Source organism: Schistocerca cancellata, chromosome 7 (assembly GCF_023864275.1).
Source record: "Schistocerca cancellata isolate TAMUIC-IGC-003103 chromosome 7, iqSchCanc2.1, whole genome shotgun sequence".
Lineage (NCBI taxonomy): Eukaryota > Metazoa > Arthropoda > Insecta > Orthoptera > Acrididae > Schistocerca > Schistocerca cancellata.
The window spans coordinates 421048477-421062957 of record NC_064632.1 but is presented as its reverse complement, the minus strand read 5'-3'; positions in this window follow the sequence as shown (position 1 = coordinate 421062957).

The following is a 14481-nucleotide window of genomic DNA, read 5'->3' as shown; positions in this document are numbered from 1 at the left end:
TTTACTTCCAGCTGCTGATTTCTTGTGATTACTTATGCAATGGCACACTGTGAGTCAAACAGCAGTGGCTTGGATGTACTGTATATGGTAGTTCTAACCAATGAACCAATGCCACCCTGACATAGACCTCCCAGTTAAAAAATCCACTTTACCCAGTGCAAAGTTGTTGACCGTACACCTTGATTCTCTCACACAAAATGTAGCTTTCTCCCTTTTATACAACATATTTTCGATGACATAAGAAATCAGGACATACATACGTTTTCACATCGCTAAAGTATCGACACTTGTTGTGAAAACCCTGCAGCAGTAAGGCAAAGGCTAGATTTCCTCTAAGTATCATCAGGTAACTAACAACAATAAATTTTACGCGCCCAGACAACCTGTTAATCCCTAAATTATCACAGCTTTCGCCTATGTTACCCGACTACTCATCATTGTCTGTACGACATAGCATAGTTACCTTTTGTAAATGAGGAAATCTGCATCATAACTAAGATTCCATCCACCTCACTGGGAGCAGCTGGATCAGGAAGAGAACAATTTCTTTTACCCTGTCCTTAGTAAAGAGATATCAAACAGTAACTGAATGATTTTACTGTGCAGCTCTTCAGTAAGGCTTGTTTTGAATTGGTTTTTACCATACTTAAATCTTGGATGTAGTTACACAAATAGCTCAGATGTGCTTGAATGCTATGGACCTGTGAAGACAAAGCCACACTGCCTTGCAGTAACTCTGTACAGGGTGGTCCAAAGGTCCGGAAACACCCATATAAAATTCTAATGGAGTAGCAAACAAGGAAACGGAGTCCCTACACACGAGGAACGGGAAGGGGGAAACTTTATAGGCTATGCCACCAACATGGCGGCCATCTTGAAAGCCGCCATCTTGGATTCAACTCCAAAATTTCAAATGGGAATATGGTCATGTGACACATCAAACAGATAGAGAATTTCACCAGAAAAACAATGCCGTGTTATTTTAAACAAAGCGTTATTCATTCTCGGGTTATAGCCAGTCACATGTGGCAGCAATGGGACGCTCAGCAGCATGTGTGTTATGTGCCGAAGAGACATTACGCCGATGTTACGGAGTCCCGAGAAACCACCAACAGTCATAGGAATGGCTCGATATGTTGTCCATTATGTTGGATTGTTAATGCTATCCTCCGAACCCAGTCCTGATGAACATTGACCAACACATCTGGCTGAGTTTGACCACACGAATCAAAAATGCGCTGCTTTAGATGATGCAGATCCCGTATTTTCACAGAATAAACCAGTGCTTTGACATGGAACCGAAAATAGAAATCCTAAGGAGTCAAATCTGATGAACGTGGTGGCTACCCCACAGCACCCCTACGACCAATCCACTTTTGAGGGAACTGCACATCCAGGTATGCTCGCACATTGTGCCTATAATGTGGTGGGGCTCCATCAAGCTGGAAGAATTCCGGAAATGTCCCGTCCTCCGTTAACAACGAGGGAAACACTTCTTCATCCAATAACCTCAGATAACCGTTGGCTGTTAACGTACCATCAATAAAAAAAAAGGTCCAACGGCTTTGGAACCCCACACACCATACCAGACCATCACTTTTTGTGATTCGACAGTTTTTGAAGCATCAATCCAGTGCGGATTTGTGTCGGACCAATATCTGTGATTCTGCTTGTTCACATCACCATTGATAAAGAAATTGGCTTCATCACTGATCAGCACCTGATAGGGGAAACGTGGGTTTATCTGCAGCTGCTGTGTCACCCATTCTGCGAACGTTACCCGACGGTCTGTGTCATCCTTCTTCAGGTGTTGGAGCAGCTGTATGGCTAACCCCACATTCTTGTGACAGGCGACGAGTACTCCGTTACGGACTCTTGCTAAATGATGCCAGCACGCTCACTGTTGTTCCTTCATCGGTGGAGGATTTTGGTCTTCCAGCCTTAGGTTTATCTGCGACAGAAACTGTTGCTCGGAATTTGGCCAAAAGCTTGGCAACTGCGCTGTGAGTGTTGGGCTGTCTGTTTGGGTGACGACTGTTGAAATCCTCAGCAATGACCCGTGTGCTTCTTTCCCCTGATATCAAGATGATTTCAATGTGTTCACATGTGTTAAGGACATTTTGTAACCTGTAAATAAGGAAACAATGATTAAAACGTTAGCATGAGTAAATGATACCTAACACATGTAAGATATCAGGCACAGGATAGTCACTTTGCACCGTTTCAGACTCCATTTTATGACTTCTCAGTACGTAATACTCACTCTGCCGAGCGTACCACTGCTGCCGCAAGTAATTGGCTATAACCCGAGAGTGAATAAAGCTATGTTTAAAATAACAACGGCATTGTTTTTCTGGTGAAATTCTCTATCTGTTTGATATGTCACATGACCATATTCCCATTTGAAATTTTGGAGTTGAATCCAAGATGACGGCTGTCAAGATGGCCGTCACGTTGGTGGCATAGCCTATAAAGTTTCCCCCTTCCCGTTTCTCGTGTGTATGAACTCTGTTTCCTTGTTTGCTACTCTATTTGGATTTTATGGGGGTGTTTCCGGACTTTTGGACCACCCTGTACTCCCCTGCATACTAAACAGCAAACTGCTAGATGCAGTACAGCTATTACCTTCCCCGCCAACGGTGTCAGGTGTGATACTGAAGTGACAGTTCAATCCAGCGGGCAGGTGTTGACATAACCTGGCTACACTGTCTCCTACAGGTAAACCACGTATCCCCGAATCTTATTTGAGCTAGTACTTAGTCATGAAGGGTATTACGGCAAGAAGAAAAAGAGAGAGTTAGGTAGAGGTGATATATATCTGCGTATGATAAATTCCTTACCTCAAAAATATTTCCCTTTTTCATACTTCCTCTGTGTTACCACACATGACATGTCATTGATCTCATTTGTACTGAGATTACAGTACTCACGAGGTGCCTATTAGCATTCACGCTCTGAGTGGAGTGCATAAGTTCTAATAAATGTTCACCAACCTGTAGTCGTCTATAGTTGTTGTCCCCTGCGCAGAAAACAGCACATAGGTGGTAAAATCCGGATTCTTGAGGCTGTAGCAACTTCTTACCGAGGAACTATTATTTTAGAAGTAATTAAATTTCAATCAGTTCGTTTGTACAGGATGCCACTCGCGTTTATTGGCAAAACACGAGAAACTGCACAATTACATTCCACTTTAGAGTCATAAATAATTTATGTTCTTCAACAAATTAGCGAACTGCATATTTCTGCAATTACAATCACACTTTTCAACTACACGTCCACATAAACATACATTGCTAATAAAGTCTTAACCTGACACTGACCATGGCAGACAACATGTCTGTCCTCCGAGAATTCCCATCCATCTGTCACATTTAAAAACCAGAAATTGCAAATTAAGTCTTAACTGATACTGTGGCTGATAAATTGTCTGTCCTCCGAAACTGCTGAACCAGCTCTGCTCTTACAGCCGAACCATTTTGCCAGCCATCTAGTTTCGACGTTATCCGAATATTGCTGAGGTGCTTCGTCTGCCTTTTCGTTTTGCGGTTGTTTATTATTCTGCTGGTTATTAATAATTGTGAAGTAACAGGATGATAGCACGCCATTGAGAGATGCTTTCATTTGAAATTCAAGTAAATACACTGCTTAATTTTTCAAATATTGATAATAAAAGATTACCATTTTGGCGCAACTTTCAGCGCCCTCACACCCTCCAGCAGATTTCCCTCGCTGACAGCTCTGTTTTCCACTTAAATACCTATGCCACAACCAGGCCCACTTTACCTTCACCCACCTTGACAACCTCATTTAAGCCCCTCTCTCCTCACCCTACTTGCCCCCTCCTACCTCCTGGCACATCACCGGTATTGTCTCCTCTATATCAACATTCACTCCCTCCCTGCCAACAAATTCCTCTTCATGTATAGGCTACCCTATCCCAGCATAAGGTTCACCTCTTCATCCTTAATGAAACCTTCCTCCAATCTCACCAAATTGTCTACACCTCTCCCTATCTCCTTCACCACACCGACAATCCTCTTCCCCTCACCTGAGGTGAGATTACTATTGGCCACCTCAAGCATCTCAGTGTATGGCCACAACCCATCCTCAATGACCCAACTGAACACCCTCTCCTCAGCATCTTTTCTCCCTCCCTCACCATCGCCTGTACCACTATCTATATCTGTGTGGCAGCTCCTCTCCCCTACGACTTCATTTCCAATGTTGACTGTACCATCTCCACCTATATGATTGTCACTGACCTCAAAATCCACAGCTGTGATCCTGCCACCCTTTGGGATTGGCGTCGGTTCCCTCCATAGTGACCTTGTTCCTCTCCCACAACACACCTGTCCTGAAAATAACTCCACCTGCAATGTTATCCTCACTTTCCCAAACCTCCTTCGTCACATCGCCGTGTACGTCCTTGATCCTGTTGGTAGTGACCACTGCACCGTCCTTCTCACCATCTCCATTGCCTGTAGCACCCCTGCAGCCACCTGTCCAGCTGCCCCTCCAAAGTCCATCCATGACTACCGCCGTGCCAACTGCGATGCCTACTGGGAAACCATCGCCTCACAGGTCGAAAGCCACCCCCTCTCCTTTCACCATCCTGCTGACATCACCCATGCCTCTTCCTACCTTCAAAAGACCATCACTGATGCTGTGGAGGTCCATATTCATACCTAACTCATCCACCCTCACCACCCTACATTTCCTCCGCAGGCCATCCTTCTTCACAAATCCCACAGGCTCTATGGCTCCTTCCTCCACACCCATGACTGGGATGCACTCATCTGCCACCTGCAATTACAGCATCAAGAAATGCCAGGACTGGCGCCAAAGATGCACATGCCCCAACTTCACTCTTCCTGTCAACTCCTCCAAGTACTGGTCAGCTTTCCACCACCTTACTGGTAGCCATCCCACCACCCACACTTCTGGTGTCCCATTCCTCTCCAACCAAGTCTGTTGCCGCATCTTTACCATTGTGTCCCAGCCTCTCTGCATCTCCACACCCTCCACCTCCTTTCCCAATGCTACTTCAAGCATCTACCCCTCCTGGATGATGAGCTTTGCCCTGACATCTACCCTTCCTACCATTTTTATCCTCACTTTCCTCAAGCCTCCTTCTCAGGGCTCTGTCTACTCCCCCCTTCTCCTGAGAGGCTTTCCCCCCTCTTACACCCCTTCCCTCTCCTACGCTCCCCTTCAGTGTCTCTGCACTCCCTCCTGCCTTATCTCCCCTCTTCATCTTCCTCCCTGCCCATCTCCAGCCTCTTGGTGTCCCCCCCCCCCATCCCCCTTCAAGCCTCCTCCTCAGGGCTCCATCTGCTCCCCCCTTCTCCTGAGAGGCTTTCCCCCCTCTTACACTCCTTCCCTCTCCTATGCTCCCCTTCAGTGTCTCTGCACTCCCTCCTGCCTTATCTCTCCTCTTCATCTCCCACCCTGCCCATCTCCAACCTCTTGGTGCCCCCCCCATCCCCCTTTTCCTCTCCCTCCCACCCTCATCCCTGTCCTCCTCTTTTCTCCTTCTCTCCAACCTCCAGTTCTCCAGCAGGTCCCTACTAGTGGTTTTTATTCTTTGTAAGTGTTCCATTGTTTCCAGTGGTTTTGTTTCTTAAGTGTCTCACTCTGTGTGATTTTTATACTGTCGCCAACTTTTAACTTGTGTGTTGACTCCAGTGATTTTAAGTACACCTCGAATCGCCAGCTGTGTTCTTTTAACTTTATGTCGACCTTTTAATTGTCTCCCAATGTCCCCATATCATCTCTATTTACTGCATTTTTATGTTCCCCTTTTTACCCCATTTTTAATGTAAGAGTTCCCCTTGTATTGTTGTTAAAGCCATTTGGCTGAAGAGCGATGGACTGTACCACTGCCAGCTCTCCCCTGCCCATATGGGGCAAGGTAATGAAATTACAATAAAGGAGAGTGTTATATCCTAGCCAGTAATGCCAACCGAGCCCGCTGCCAAAAGGTTGGCAGCATCAAAGTCCGGACGCCGTCCGCATAAGCAACGCCAGCGATACAGGAAATCGCCGCAAGTCTGCGCGTGCCACCGCTGGCTTCTGGCTTCTTAAGCGCTGGAGTCGCGAGCGCTAGGACAGTTCTGTATTCGCCGCTCAGTTGTATACTCGCCACCGATTTGTGTACTTGCTAGTCAGTTGTGTGTTCATCGCAGCAGAGTTGTTGTTTGTCGTCAGCTGACGCTGACCTAGCCGCTCCGACTCGAACTAGACAGATTTCTGTAGACACGGAGTTCACTACTGTGTTTCTGTATCTTCGTTAATAAAGATAAGTACCGACTTTTATTTAATCAGAGTGTTTGGGTTTTCATCTTTCTGTTCACTGTTCCAGCGGACCGGTCGGCCCGCTATTAAAAGTGTGGCGGTGATTTCGTAAGCCGTTTCTACAGCGAAGTGTTTGTCGCTACGAACGCCGCCACAAAAGGGAGAAAATTAGCAGTCTCCCTCCCATCATCCATGATTCTCACCTCTCATTGCCTCCCTCTGTCTTATTCCCAGGGCACATCACCCCCCCTCCACCCTGTTTTTTCACCACCTACCCTCTCTTTGACTCCATTCTCTGCCCCCGAGTCGTTTTGATTCCCCCTCTGCTGTCTTCTACTCTCCTTTCTCACGTCTGCCCTGCTCCCCCCTTTATGTGGGCCCTCTCCCTCCATTGGCTCCCCCCATTTTTTTGCTTTTCCTCTCCTCCCCCCTTTTTCCCCCTCATCTGTGCGGGACCTACCCCCTCTCCCATGACGATATGCCTTCCTACTCTATAGTGCAGTGTTTTCCATGAGTGTTCAGTGTTGCGCATCCTCTTTTTGAAGTGTTGCAAACAGAAACCAAACTGTCGCCATGTTTTTTAATTGTGCCTGTCTATTTTGAAAGCAGCATTTCAGACCTTTTTTTGCTTTGTTCACAGTTTTTCACCATATACCAGTTTTAAATAGTCACCATTTTATCGCCTGTTTTTGATTGTTGTATCTCCCCATTATGTTTTTAGCTTTACTGTGGGCTGCAGAGCAGCATACTATGCTGCTGCCAACCCAGCCCCACTCAGTGGGTCAGTGGGGGGGGGGGGAGGCAAAATCCAATAAAGAAAAAAAAACTTGCAGTCTCTACCCCAACCTATGGAAGACCTCCCACATTCTGTTGTTCCTTAAACCAAGCAAACCTCCTTCTGACATATCCTCCTATCGCCCCATATGCTCACCTTCGTTTCCAGAAAGGTCTTCAAGTCCATCCTCTCCCATTGTATCCATCACCATCTATCTCAACACCACTTCTCCCTCTTGCCCAGTGTGGTTTCCGGCCCTCCTTCTCTGCTCATGACCAGCTCCTTAACCTTACCCTTATCCTCTCCCTCCAACTTAACTCCTGTCTCTCTGCTAATTTTGCTTCCCCTGACCTCCATAACAGCTATGACTATGGCATTCTGGGCTCCTTTTCAAGCTCCAGATCTATACCCTTCCTATCAACTTCATCCATCTCATTGTCTCCTTCCTCTCCCACTGCCCTTCCTATGTCACTGTTCATAATACCAATCCCCATATCTTCTACCCTACTGCAGGTGTGCACTGGGCTCCATGCTTTCTCGTCTCCTATATGTCCTGTGCACCACTGATATGCCCAAACCACCCTCACCTGTCCATCTCCTTCAATATGCTAATGACACCGTCTTCCTTGCCCTCTGTTCTACCCTTCAACATTTCCAGGCTTCTGTCCAAATTCACCTAAACCAGTTTACCGCTTTGTGCAACCAGTGGCTGCTTTGAATAAATTATTCTGAAATCCAGGCAATCATTATAGGGTGTACCACCCCGTCCTTCTGGCTCCATGATTTCTATCTCACCATCTATGACCATCCCACCCAACTTCATTGGCCTCATCCTTGACCGTTACCTGACTTGGACTCCTCTGTCTCCTTACCATCCAATGCAAGGCCGACAGTAGACTCTGTCTCCTGAAATTCCTGTCTGACTGGATGAGGGGAATGCATCCTTCCACTATCCTTCATACCTACATATCCTTGGTCCATCTCATCCTTTGTTACACCAGTGTTGCCTGGATCTCCACTCCCTCCTAAATTCCACAAAGCCTAACTTTCCATATCTGTCTCCCATTCCCCATGAGGAGCCTCTACAACCTCATCCCCTTCCCACATCCCCATCTTTTTCTTGAATGCATCTGTATCCTCTACACCAACTGCTGTCTCGATCCCATTCACTCCCTGGTATCTCTTTTCCTTTCCACTCACCACCTGGTGTGCTGCCCTGAATGATGTGTCTCATCCTGTCTCTGTCTCCACTTCCTCCACCTTCTCTCCCAAACGAACTTCCAACTTTCCCCATCCCTGATGAGTGCTTCACCTAGTATTTATCCTTCCTTCCAACACTGACCCTCCCGTTCTTCTCCCCATCTCCCCAGGGCTCTTTCTCCTTCCTCTCCCCCTCTATTGTTTTCTCTACCCCCTGTGGTTCTCACTTCTACTTTGTCAATCCTTGTGCTCTGTCCTCAGCTGCTCCCTCCCCACTCTCAACATTTCCTGCTACCGGCTGGCCCCTCCACCCCTTTCTTCCCCCTCTCCTCCACCAATCCCCCTTCCTTCTTTCTTCTTCCTTCCTCTCTGACGTCCCCTCCTTTGGCAGGTTCTTCCAATTCTAATCTAGTTACTTTGTCGTGTTTTGGTGCTTGTCGTGTATGTAACGTAAGTGCAGTGTGTGTTCAGTGTCGTCATCCCATGTGGCTCTCATTACTGCGACCGCCGTTTTCAGTTGTGGTCTTAGTGCCACCAGTGTTTATGTACTGCGTCCTTCATCGAGTATCATTTTAATTATATGTGAATTTTATGTAAAGTGCCTCGTGAAATTACCCCTTTCTTCTTTGCAGATTTTAACTCCCAGTTTCTTTAAAAAACTGTGCACTAAAATGCACTCCGCCCATGTTACCCTTCTCTCTCACACAGAAGCTTAAAATAAATTTCTATTACTTCCGCCAATGATCACAAAAGTGCCTTCCTTAGACTACCAGTTTCAGTCAGCGATGACCATCTTCAAACCTGCAGCTAAACTAGGGAAACGCAATACAACTACTGAGCAGATTACGCTGTGAACAATAAAATATGTCACAAAGAAAAATTATTACTTTCATGGACACGAAAACATGCGCTTGAAATATGATGAGGCATATTTATAACTTCTCCTAAAATAATAAAGCCATAAAGGCATCGTCACAAAATATACACAAAATCAGCATAACATCGTCGCACTTACTTAAAATGTGATGTAAATTACGCCACAGTTCTGACTGCTGGTCACAACAAACTGCAATACAGTATCCACAACATATGTTTGTGCCGTAAGCTCGTTACATGACACTACTGTAAGTCTACACATATTCGTCAGTTATAAAAATTATATAGTATGCAATAAATGAAGAGTACAATGTGTAAAATCTATAGTGTGCTTGCTAAATGTGTAAGTTAGTGCAGTGATAAAGTGTAATAATTAAAAACATCAATCAAATTAAATTAAAAAATTTTTGAAAGCAAATGTTTAAGTAATAATACATGAATTTGGGACGCTCTCGTCATTATTTTATATAAAAATAATAACTTACACAAGAACAAGCTTATGCAGCCAAGGAAAGAAGTGAAAAAGGATGAAAACGAAAGACTACAGTAAGTACTCAGCGAGATCTGTTGGCATAGCCGCCAGAATACACCATAGGCGAGAAGTACACGGAACTTAGACGTCAGAGCCCTCACGTACCCTGCGACATCCATTCCAAGAAAAGTAATATAAAAATTTTGTAACAGTCACTTAATTCGATTATCTCATTAATAAAATGTAGTACATGAACAGGAAGGGAGGATCAATCGTGGGAGTTAAACGAAAAGCGTAAGAAAATGGAACAAATATGTGGTGCACTCTATACTAACGACAGGACAAGATACACAAATAAGAGACATTCAGTCATTTTTTTACTATAATTGTCTTTGAACGGGCTGTCGCAAGGTACATGAGGCCCTCTGACGTTTAAGTTCCTCCGAATTCTTCCTAAGCCGCATTCTGGCTGCTTCGCCATCAGATCTTGCTGAGTACTCACTTTAGTCTATTGTTTTCGTCATTTTTCGTTTTTTTCCTTAGTGATTCTATCAGCTTTATGGTGTTTAATTAGTATCATAAGGTTACTCTTTTGTATGTTATTATTTTTATTTAATATGACCATAAGAGCATCTCAAATTCATATATTATCACTTAACCATTTCCTTTCAACAATTTAACTTTATTCATGTTTTTAATTATTAGACTTCCTCACTATAATAACTTATACATTTGGAAAGACCACTATAGATTTTACATATTGTACTCTTCATTTAGTACATATCGCAAAACTTTTATAATTGATAAATAGGTGGATACTTACAGTAGTGACTCCTAACGAACTTAAGTCATTATCATCATCATCATCTTTTAAGACTGATTATGCCTTTCAGCGTTCAGTCTGGAGCATAGTCCCCCTTATAAAATTCCTCCATGATCCCCTATTCAGAGCTAACATTGGTGCCTCTTCTGATGTTAAGCCTGTAAGTAGACTGTTTAGGTTTTTATATTGGTAACGCCACATAGTGCTCTGTATGGAAATCACTGGCTGTGCTGTGTGCAGTCTGTGGCTAGTTTGCATTGTTGTCTGCCATTGTAGTGTTGGGCAGTTGGCTGTTAACTGCGCGTAGCGTTGCGCAGTTGGAGGCGAGCCGCCAGCAGTGGTGGATGTGGAGAAGTGAGATGGTGGATTTTTGAGAATGGATAATCTGGAGGTGTGTCCATCAGAAACAGTACATTTGTACGAATGGATATCATGAACTGCTATATATATTATGACTATTAAGGTAAATACATTGTTTGTTCTCTATTAAAATCTTCCATTTGCTAACTATGCCTATCAGTAGTTAGTGCCTTCCGTAGTTTGAATCTTTTATTTAGATGGCAGTAGTGGCGCTCGCTGTATTGCAGTAGTTCGAGTAACGAAGATTTTTGTGAGGAAAGTAATTTGTGAAGGGTATATGTTAATGATAGACAGGGCCATTCTTTTGTAGGGATTATTGAAAGTCAGATTGCGTTGCGCTAAAAATATTGTGTGTCAGTTTAAGCACAGTCATGTATAATTTTTCTAAGGGGACGTTTCATATGTCGACCCTTAGCCGAGGATACCTCACTGGAATCTTCTGATTTTTTTCCTTGTAGTTTGTGTAATTAGTGTAGCTATTGTTTATTGCTAGCGCTTAATTGTAGAGAGAATTTCCTTTGTAGTTGTAGTTTTTCATTCTTGTATAGTAAAACAGTTGTGGCATGCATGTAGATTTCCACCATGTATTTAGCAGATGCGCTTGCAATTAACTAGATATTATTTTCAGTGCCATGTTATTGTGTTTTCTTATTTTGTTCTTCAAATTGTGCTTTTCTGTGTTGTCGTGTGAAATATTGTGACAATAATGGCGTGTGAAAAACGTAATACTAGGCTCCAAAGTAAACTGCAAAATAATAGTGACGACGAGCGCAGTATATCAGCACCACTGTGTAATGAATTAACAGACATTCAAGGTAGTAATTTGGTAATTGTGCATAGGGAAATGGAGCGGGCGGCAAATAATTGCGTATACAGTGAAACAATTAGTGAACAGGGAAGCATTATCGATCGATCGATCGGCAATAGCTCGCCTCAGGAATCCGAAATGACAGGACACAATCTCGCAAATACTATAGATTCAGGTTTTGGGTCCTCACCGTTTTCTCAAATAAGTCAAGACACATTTTCTGCTTGTCAAAATGTGAATGTTGCCAGTGCAAATTCACTGCCGAAAAGCACTGAGGAACGTGTTTCAGACACCAGTGCATTAATATTACAATTAATACAACAAATGGGACAAACACAGCAAAAGCTTCAAAAGTTAGACACAACGGAACAAAATCTTCGAAAGTTAGACACAATGGAACAAAATCAGAGACAAACACAGCAAACGCTTCAAAAGTTAGACACAATGGGACAAAATCAGAGACAAACACAGCAAAAGCTTCAAAAGTTAGACACAATGGAACAAAATCTTCGGAAGTTAGACACCACACTTGAACAAACACGTGAAGATTTAACTACTGAGTTTCATAACATTGAATCGAAATGTCAAAAAGTCTGTAATGACGTAAAAACACAAATTTGTGAGCATTTTCAACCTCTTTTTTGGCGGCATGAAAATGCATTACAGAAGCACGAAGCAGCCATAAAAGAACTGCAAATTATTGTTCATTAAAATCATGAGACCTTGCAAGCTAAAATTGACTCAGTTGCATCTACCGATTCGGTTATGCAACTTGCAAAAACTCAGGAAAACTTAAAGGACACAGTAGATACTCTGAAAATTGGTTCAGAAAGACACATGGAGGAAATTAGTTCTTTACCAGAGAAAGTAGTTGAACTTTCGGATCAGATAAATAATTTATCTACGAAGGTAGATGATAATCTGAATGACACAAAACCGGTAGTCTTTAATGACACAGAAGAGTGCGAACAAATTAGGAAATTCGAACAAAATCAGAATCAAATTAATACGCAACACCAAAGAGAAATCCGGGAAGGAGAAGATCAGCTGACACAGGTAATACAAGAATTACGTATTTCAGAGGACACTCGTGCCCCAATTCGGGAGGAAGGACATAGAAATACGGAACAGCCACAAAATAATAACACAGCGCATTTCGGAAATTATGAAAGAATTTGGCAAGGTGCACCGAATTTTGAAATGGAACCGCCAAAACGACGTAACAATGACCGATATGCAACTCGCCGACATGATGATTTTGACTATAAGCTGTTCATTACTACACGTAAATTAAAAACATTTAAGAATTCTGGCAACGACATTCATCCACAAGCATGGCTCCATCAATTCTCTCATTGTTTTCCTCACAACTGATCATTAGAGCACAGATTAGAATTTATGTGTGGCTACTTAGAGAATGAACCAGCTGAAAGAATGCGATCGGTCATTCACGATTGCCACAGTGAAGGAGAATTTTATCATGCCTTCCTCTCAGCATATTGGTCTCAAGCTACACAAGACCGAGTAAAACATAGCATCATAATGATGAAACATTTCGAACAATCTGAATTTTCCAGTCTTGTGAAATATTTTGAAGACATGTTGCACAAGAATCAGTACCTGTCAAACCCATACAGCCCCTCAGAACTCATCCGCATTTGCTTAATCAAATTACCTGAACATTTACGACATATTATTTTGGCAGGACGTTACAAAGATGACATTGAAGCTTTTCAGGGACTGTTACAAGAATTGGAAATTGACACTGACAATCGCGGGACGCGAAAACAGGAAGACGACAATCACAGGTCACATCCGTCACAATTCCACGATGATAGAAATAATAACTGGACACGACAAGGCTATTCTTACAACGTAAATCGGACCAAAACAGACATCACCCATTTGACCGTTGGCGGAATAATAGTTACAGAGAAAGATCGCATTTCCGTAGTAATGAATGCCACAGAGGCAATCAGAGAAACAGACAATATGGGAACCAAAATTATTATTATCAAGTAAGACAGAATAACTTTAGATGCAACAGTCCAGCACGCAGTTACGATTCAGGGAGAAATTCTCCACCACATGACCGACAAGAAAGAAACTATGGCATCTACCAACATGACGACAGACAATATGATCGTAACGACAGACCTGAATTGCGTCAGAACTGGCGGGATTCAAACAGGGCATAGCCCTCTCGGCGAGGTGAATTTGTAGTAGTTAGGTCTCCTAATCCCAATAACTACGCGCGCCAACAAAGAGACAGACAATGACTCGCACCGCAGGCAGCCACGTGTGCCGGCTGGCTCAGCGAAAAATAACATAGATGCTAACCTTGAGAAAAATTTTAGCATTCCTTACCGACATATAAAACATGATAATTGATTTGAAGTTGAAACTCTGTGCACTAGAAAGGGTAAAAGATTACACCACATTTCACATGTAAAACCGTTTATTGAAAGATAATCTGCTTTTTAATTTTGTCTTTGCCACAAAACTTTTCACTTCACATTTCTAGTATGCATTGTCAGACTTAGAAACTGTTACCATGCAACAATGTTTGAAGTTAAATATCCAATCAAGAACCAAGAGAACTTATTTAAACAGAAATTACGAATGCATTGTTATAGTGAACAGACGTCACAGTGTTATTGTGTGTGTACATTCTTGCTTGTTAGTTGCACGATTACGCAACGACTATAAGGATTACAAACTTAGAACATATACTGGTACTGCTAAAGAGATTTTAATGCAACATTTTGGTTTACTTGAAAATACATTGTGGATTTAAAGTACTTTCAGTGAGATACCAGATGACACAGTGGTTAGTTTATGTGACAGCTACACGATTTTATCACATCGCTACT